Source organism: Procambarus clarkii, chromosome 46, assembly GCF_040958095.1.
Source record: "Procambarus clarkii isolate CNS0578487 chromosome 46, FALCON_Pclarkii_2.0, whole genome shotgun sequence".
In the NCBI taxonomy this organism is placed as follows: domain Eukaryota; kingdom Metazoa; phylum Arthropoda; class Malacostraca; order Decapoda; family Cambaridae; genus Procambarus; species Procambarus clarkii.
Window position 1 is genome coordinate 16,646,217 of NC_091195.1, and position 8,895 is coordinate 16,655,111.

Sequence of the window (8,895 nt, forward strand, 5' to 3'; positions counted from 1 at the left end):
TGTTCTCTGTATTCCCTCTATTTCAGCAATCTCTCCTGCTCTGAAGGGGAAAGTGAGTACTGAGCAGTACTCAAGACAGGACAACACAAGTGACCTGAAGAGTACAACCATTGTGATGACATTTTTCTGGCTGACACAATATTTGCTTGCTTATGTTGCCTAAACGTTATTTCGAATAGACATCATCATTCCAAAATTCTTTACATGCTGCTTTCCTACTATGGGCAGAGTCGATTGTGTTTTGTACTCTGTATTATGTTTAAGGTCCTCATTTTTACCGTACCTGAGTACCTGGAATTTATCACTGTTAAACATCATATTATTTTCTGATGCCCAGTCGAAAACTTGATTAATATCTGCTTGAAGATTTTCAATGTCTTCAGTAGAGGTAATTTTCATGCTGATATTTGTGTCATCTTGATAATAGGAAGCTGTGACTTGTATTTTTGTCTTTATCTGATATGAGAATAAGAAAAAAAAAACAGTGGTGCAAGGACTGTACCTTTACGTACAGAGCTTTTAACTGCGCTTGGACTATTACTGAACTGTTACTTGCACTGTTTTTACATTTTATTTGACTGTTATTGTCTGCGTAACGTAAAAATACAGATTTTGTATTTTTTGCATTTTTCTTTGCCTCTTGTATGTCTTTCTGTTCTAATTGAATTTCTTTAATCTGTTATGCTTGCTTCAGTCAATGTTCATGCTCAAGCTATTCCGTTATTTTTTGCTTATTCCACCATCTGCATTATTTCTGTGAAGGCTCTCCCCAGTGGAACATGGTGCAGACAGACTGTATACGCCGGTCCCTTCATATCTGAACCCAGTGATCTAGATCTCACAATCATATCTCAGTCGTGCCCTGATGCTCCAAGTGTCTAGGGACGACTCGAGAGGACGGGGCAGGTTATCTCCTCTAGTTAACCCTATTATCTGATAGTGTTCTGATCTTCTGGTTGATAATGTTCTGATCTACAGGCTCTTGGGGGTGTTGTGAGCGCCGTCCTGAGTGGCTGTGAGGCGTACCCAGATGCCCCATACCCATTGGTGACCCAGCGCCGTCCTGAGTGGCTGTGAGGCGTACCCAGATGCCCCATACCCATTGGTGACCCAGCGCCGTCCTGAGTGGCTGTGAGGCGTACCCAGATGCCCCATACCCATTGGTGACCCAGCGCCGTCCTGAGTGGCTGTGAGGCGTACCCAGATGCCCCATACCCATTGGTGACCCAGATGGTCACTTGTTGCTCTCAATGTTACGAATCAATAATACTTGATTCTGACATTTATTGTGATAAATACCATTAATACTCTGCCAGCGTGTTGCTGGAGAACCCTGCCAGTGTGTTGCTGGAGACCCCTGCCAGTGATGCTGGAGACCCCTGCCAGTGTTGCTGGAGACCCCTGCCAGTGTTGCTGGAGACCCCTGCCAGTGTTGCTGGAGACCCCTGCCAGTGTTGCTGGAGACCCCTGCCAGTGTTGCTGGAGACCTCTGCCAGTGTGTTGCTGGAGACCCCTGCCAGTGTGTTGTTGGAGACCCCTACCGGTGTGTTGCTGGAGACCCCTGCCAGTGTGTTGCTGGAGACCCCTGCCAGTGTGTTGTTGGAGACCCCTGCCAGTGTGTTGCTGGAGACCTCTGCCAGTGTGTTGCTGGAGACCCCTGCCAGTGTGTTGCTGGAGACCCCTGCCAGTGTGTTGTTGAAGACCCCTGCCAGTGTGTTGTTGGAGACCCCTGCCAGTGTGTTGCTGGAGACCTCTGCCAGTGTGTTGTTGGAGACCCCTGCCAGTGTGTTGCTGGAGAACCCTGCCAGTGTGTTGTTGGAGACCCCTGCCAGTGTGTTGCTGGAGACCTCTGCCAGTGTGTTTCTGGAGACCCCTGCCAGTGTGTTGTTGGAGACCCCTGCCAGTGTGTTGCTGGAGACCTCTGCCAGTGTGTTGCTGGAGACCCCTGCCAGTGTGTTGCTGGAGACCCCTGCCAGTGTGTTGCTGGAGACCCCTGCCAGTGTGTTGCTGGAGACCCCCTGCCAGTGTGTTGCTGGAGACCCCTGCCAGTGTGTTGCTGGAGACCCCCTGCCAGTGTGTTGCTGGAGACCCCCTGCCAGTGTGTTGCTGGAGACCCCTGCCAGTGTGTTGCTGGAGACCCCTGCCAGTGTGTTGCTGGAGACCCCTGCCAGTGTGTTGCTGGAGACCTCTGCCAGTGTTGCTGGAGACCTCTGCCAGTGTTGCTGGAGACCCCTGCCAGTGTGTTGCTGGAGACCCCCTGCCAGTGTGTTGCTGGAGACCCCCTGCCAGTGTGTTGCTGGAGACCCCTGCCAGTGTGTTGCTGGAGACCCCCTGCCAGTGTGTTGCTGGAGAGCCCTGCCAGTGTGTTGCTGGAGACCCCTGCCAGTGTGTTGCTGGAGACCCCTGCCAGTGTGTTGCTGGAGACCTCTGCCAGTGTTGCTGGAGACCTCTGCCAGTGTTGCTGGAGACCCCTGCCAGTGTGTTGCTGGAGACCCCCTGCCAGTGTGTTGCTGGAGACCCCCTGCCAGTGTGTTGCTGGAGACCCCTGCCAGTGTGTTGCTGGAGACCCCCTGCCAGTGTGTTGCTGGAGACCCCTGCCAGTGTGTTGCTGGAGACCCCCTGCCAGTGTGTTGCTGGAGACCCCCTGCCAGTGTGTTGCTGGAGACCCCTGCCAGTGTGTTGCTGGAGACCCCTGCCAGTGTGTTGCTGGAGACCCCTGCCAGTGTGTTGCTGGAGACCTCTGCCAGTGTTGCTGGAGACCTCTGCCAGTGTTGCTGGAGACCCCTGCCAGTGTGTTGCTGGAGACCCCCTGCCAGTGTGTTGCTGGAGACCCCCTGCCAGTGTGTTGCTGGAGACCCCTGCCAGTGTGTTGCTGGAGACCCCCTGCCAGTGTGTTGCTGGAGAGCCCTGCCAGTGTGTTGCTGGAGACCCCTGCCAGTGTGTTGCTGGAGACCCCTGCCAGTGTGTTGCTGGAGACCTCTGCCAGTGTTGCTGGAGACCTCTGCCAGTGTTGCTGGAGACCCCTGCCAGTGTGTTGCTGGAGACCCCCTGCCAGTGTGTTGCTGGAGACCCCCTGCCAGTGTGTTGCTGGAGACCCCTGCCAGTGTGTTGCTGGAGACCCCCTGCCAGTGTGTTGCTGGAGAGCCCTGCCAGTGTGTTGCTGGAGACCCCTGCCAGTGTGTTGCTGGAGACCCCTGCCAGTGTGTTGCTGGAGACCTCTGCCAGTGTTGCTGGAGACCTCTGCCAGTGTTGCTGGAGACCCCTGCCAGTGTGTTGCTGGAGACCCCCTGCCAGTGTGTTGCTGGAGACCCCCTGCCAGTGTGTTGCTGGAGACCCCTGCCAGTGTGTTGTTGGAGACCCCTGCCAGTGTGTTGTCGGAGACCCCTGCCAATGTGTTGCTGGAGACCTCTGCCAGTGTGTTGCTGGAGACCCCTGCCATGTGTTGCTGGAGACCTCTACCAGTGTTGCTGGAGACCCCTGCCAGTGTGTTGTTGGAGACCCCTGCCAGTGTGTTGTTGGAGACCCCTGCCAGTGTGTTGTCGGAGACCCCTGCCAGTGTGTTGCTGGAGACCTGCCAGTGTGTTGCTGGAGACCCCTGCCAGTGTGTTGTTGGAGACCCCTTCCAGTGTGTTGCTGGAGACCCCTCTCAGTGTGTTGCTGGAGACCCCTGCCAGTGTGGTGCTGAAGATCCCTCTCAGTGTGTTGCTGGAGACCCCTGCCAGTGTTGCTGGAGACCCCTGCCAGTGTTGCTGGAGACCCCTGCCAGTGTTGCTGGAGACCCCTCCCAGTGTGTTGCTGGAAACCCCTCCCAGTGTGTTGCTGGAGACCCCTGCCAGTGTTGCTGGAGACCCCTGCCAGTGTTGCTGGAGACCCCTGCCAGTGTTGCTGGAGACCCCTGCCAGTGTGTTGCTGGAGACCCCTGCCAGTGTGTTGCTGGAGACCCCTGCCAGTGTTGCTGGAGACCCCTGCCAGTGTTGCTGGAGACCCCTGCCAGTGTTGCTGGAGACCCCTGTCAGTGTTGCTGGAGACCCCTGCCAGTGTTGCTGGAGACCCCTGCCAGTGTTGCTGGAGACCCCTGCTAGTGTGTTGCTGGAGACCCCTGCTAGTGTGTTGCTGGAGACCCCTGCCAGTGTTGCTGGAGACCCCTGCCAGTGTTGCTGGAGACCCCTGCCAGTGTGGTGCTGGAGACCCCTCGCAGTGTGTTGCTGGAGACCCCTGCCAGTGTTGCTGGAGACCCCTGCCAGTGTTGCTGGAGACCCCTGCCAGTGTGGTGCTGGAGACCCCTCCCAGTGTGTTGCTGGAGACCCCTGCCAGTGTTGCTGGAGACCCCTGCCAGTGTGGTGCTGGAGACCCCTCCCAGTGTGTTGCTGGAGACCCCTGCCAGTGTTGCTGGAGACCCCTGCCAGTGTGTTGCTGGAGACCCCTGCCAGTGTGTTGCTGGAGAGCCGTTGATAACTCTAAAATGGTCTTTCTCTCTCTCTCTCTCTCTCTCTCTCTCTCTCTCTCTCTCTCTCTCTCTCTCTCTCTCTCTCTCTCTCTCTCTCTCTCCCTCATGATGGTTTACCAGACATCACAGGTGTATAGATCAACACCGCTACTTCAGGTACACAACCACAATCTCTTCAATAACCAGCTGCCTCTGGAGTCTACGAGACGGCCCCCTCCCACACACAGTTTCAAATGTTGAGAGGCGGAACCAAAGAGCCGAAGCTCAACCCCCGCAAGCACAACTAGACGGAGTACACACACACACACACACACACACACACACACACACACACACACACACACACACACACACACAGTGTGTTGTGTGTGTGTGGACACTGGAGGACGCAGAGAGGACATAACAGGACACTGGAGAGCAGAGAATGATACCAGAATGCCAGGAATGAACATGTCAGGATGAGAAGAGAGGCAGAAAGACAATACGAAAATGACATCGCAAGCAAGGCAAAGACTCAGCCTAAATTGCTGCACAGCCACATCAGGAGAAAAACAACAGTAAAGGAACAGGTTATGAGATTAAGGATAGAGGCAGAAGGATTCACTACAAACGACAAGGAAGTGTGTGAGGAACTGAATAAGAAATTCCAAGAGGTCTTCACCTTAGAGCAAGGAGAAATCCCAGAGATAAGAGAGGGAATAGCTAACCAGGAACCACTGGAAGAGTTTGAGATTACCAGCGGGGAAGTAAGGAAGTGTTTACTAGAATTGGATGTGACAAAGGCTATAGGCCCAGATGGAATCTCTCCTTGGATACTAAAGGAAGGAGCAGAAGAACTGTGCCTCCCACTCTCCATAGTGTATAACAAATCACTGGCAACAGGGGAACTCCCAGAAATTTGGAAAGCAGCTAACGTAGTCCCGATATACAAGAAAGGGGATAGACAGGAGGCACTGAATTACAGACCAGTGTCCCTAACCTGCATACCATGCAAGCTGATGGAGAAGATTGTGCGAAGAAAGCTAGTGGAGCACCTGGAGCGAAAGAACTTTGTAACAGTGCATCAACATGGATTCAGGGATGGCAGGTCCTGCCTCACAGGGTTACTTGAATTCTACGACCAGGCAACAAAAATAAGGCAAGAAAGAGAAGGGTGGGCAGACTGCATATTTTTGGATTGCCAGAAAGCCTTTGATACAGTGCCACACAAGAGGCTAGTGAAAAAACTGGAGATGCAGGCTGGAGTGAAAGGGAAGGTACTCCGTTGGATACAGGAGTACCTAAGTAACAGGAGACAACGAGTCAGTGTGAGGGGTGAGGTCTCAGATTGGCGAGACGTTACGAGTGGAGTACCGCAGGGGTCAGTCCTTGGACCTGTGCTGTTTCTGATATATGTAAATGATCTTCCAGAGGGTATAGAATAGTTTCTCTCAATGTTTGCCGATGATGCAAAAATTATGAGGAGGATTGAAACTGAGGACGATAGTAGGAGGCTACAAGATGACCTAGACAGACTGAGTGAATGGTCCAACAAATGGCTGTTGAAGTTCAACCCGAGTAAATGCAAAGTAATGAAACTAGGTGGTGGAAATAGGAGGCCAAACACAGGATACAGAATCGGAGATGAAGTACTTAATGAAACGAACAGAGAGAAAGATCTAGGAGTTGATATCACACCAAACCTGTCTCCTGATGCCCACATAAAAAGAATAACGTCTGCGGCATATGCGAGGCTGGCTAACATCAGAACAGCGTTCAGGAACCTGTGTAAGGAATCATTCAGAATCTTGTACACCACATATGTAAGACCAATCCTGGAGTATGCGGCCCCAGCATGGAGCCCGTACCTTGTCAAGCACAAGACGAAGCTGGAAAAAGTCCAAAGGAATGCCACTAGACTAGTCCCAGAACTAAGAGGCATGAGTTACGAGGAAAGGCTGCGGGAAATGCACCTTACGACACTGGAAGACAGAAGAGTAAGGGGAGACATGATCACAACCTACAAAATCCTCAGAGGAAACGACCGGGTAAACAAGGATAAACTATTCAACACTGGTGGGACGCGAACAAGGGGACACAGGTGGAAACTGAGTACCCACATGAGCCACAGAGACGTTAGAAGGAACTTTTTCAGTGTCAGAGTAGTTAACGGATGGAATGCACTAGGCAGTGATGTGGTGGAGGCTGACTCCATACACAGTTTTAAATGTAGATATGATAGAGCCCAGTAGGCTCAGGAATCTGTACACCAGTTGATTGACAGTTGAGAGGCGGGACCAAAGAGCCAAAGCTCAACCCCCGCAAGCACAATTAGGTGAGTACAAATAGGTGAGTACACACACACAGGGGCCTGGTAGCCTGGTGGATAGCGCGCAGGACTCGTAATTCTGTGGCGCGGGTTCGATTCCCACACTAGGCTGAAACAAATGGGCAAAGTTTCTTTCACCCTGAATGCCCCTGTTATCTAGCAGTAAATAGGTACCTGGGAGTCAGCTGTCACGGGTTGCTTTCTGGGGTGTGTGTGGTATGGAGAAAAAAAAAGTAGTTAGTAAACAGTTGAGAGGCGAGCCGAAAGTGCAAAGCTCAACACCCGCAAACACAACTAGGTGAATACACACACACACACACATACATCACTACATAACAGGCACCATAGCAATTGGATGACAAAAAATTATAGTAGTAGTTATATATAACGTCCCACCACACGTCACAAGACCCAGAGAGGAATATGATAAACAACATGGCCACCATTAATATAATAAAGAGAGCAGCTTCTGTTGCTAGCAGGAACGGATCCAGACTACTAATCATGAGAGACTTCAACCACGGAAAGATAGATTGAGGGAACAGAGACTCACATAACGGACCATGCAGACACATGGAGAGCTAAGCTGTTGGACGTGGCAACAAGAAACTTTCTAAAGTCAATACTTCAAGGGACCGACAAGAATGAGAGGGGAGGATGAACCAGCTATGCTTGATCGACCCTAAAGGAGTCGGATATAAGGGAAGTTAAGTTGGAAGCCCCCTTGGGAATGAGTAAGCACAGTGTATTGATCTTTGAGTACCTGGTTGAGCTAGGAATTATCTCCCCCAAAAAAGAACCAGGAAACAAAGGGCTGGCGTACCGAAAGGGAAATTATGAGATGAGAAAATTCCTAAGGGATATACCATGGGACAACCATATAAAATCTAGTCCAAGTGCAGTGAAAAGCTCTGTACCTCAGGGTACAGTCCTTGCACCGCTGCTTTTCCTTATTCTCATATCAGATATAGACAAAAATACAAGTCACAGCTTCGTAACATCCTTTGCAGATGACACAAAAATCAGTATGAAAATTACCTCGGCTGAGGACATTGAAAAACTTCAAGCTGATATTAATAAAGTTTTCGACTGGGCATCAGAAAATAACATGATGTTTAACAGTGATAAATTCCAGGTACTCAGGTACGGTAAAAATGAGGACCTTAAACATAATACAGAGTACAAAACACAATCAAATATACCCATAGTAGGAAAACAGCATGTAAAGGATTTGGGAATAATAATGTCTTACGACCTAACGTTTAAGGAGCATAACCAAGCAAATATTGCGACAGCCAGAAAAATGATAGGATGGATTACGAGAACTTTCAAATCCAGGGATCCCATCACAATGGTTGTACTCTTCAAGTCACTTGTGTTGTCCCGTCTTGAGTACTGCTCAGTACTCACTTCCTCCTTCAGAGCAGGAGAGATTGCTGAAATAGAGGGAATACAGAGAACATATACGGCACGCATAGACGCAATAAAGCACCTAAATTATTGGGATCGTCTCAAAGCCCTCCAAATGTACTCACTAGAAAGAGGACGAGAGAGATATCAAATAATATACACCTGGAAGATACTGGAGGGCCAAGTACCAAATCTACACAGTAAAATAACAACGTACTGGAGTGAACGACATGGAAGAAAATGTAGAATAGAACCAGTGAAGAGCAGAGGTGCCATAGGCACAATCAGAGAACACTGTATAAACATCAGAGGTCCGCGGTTGTTCAACGTCCTCCCAGCAAGCATAAGAAATATTGCCGGAACAACCGTGGACATTTTCAAGAGGAAACTAGATTTATTCCTCCAAGGAGTGCCGGACCAACCGGGCTGTGGTGGGTATGTGGGCCTGCGGGCCGCTCCAAGCAACAGCCTGGTGGACCAAACTCTCACAAGTCGAGCCTGGCCTCGGGCCGGGCTTGGGGAGTAGAAGAACTCCCAGAACCCCATCAACCAGGTATCAACCATGACACAGAACTCAGAACTAAGTCAATACAAGACATGATGGACTATGTCACCCAAAAGTGTCAGGAGGCAGTAAACAAGTTTATCCTGGCCAGACAGGATAAGAACCGAGAAGCAAAAAAAACCGTGGTTTAATAGGGTATGTATGAAAGCAAAGGAACTGAACAAA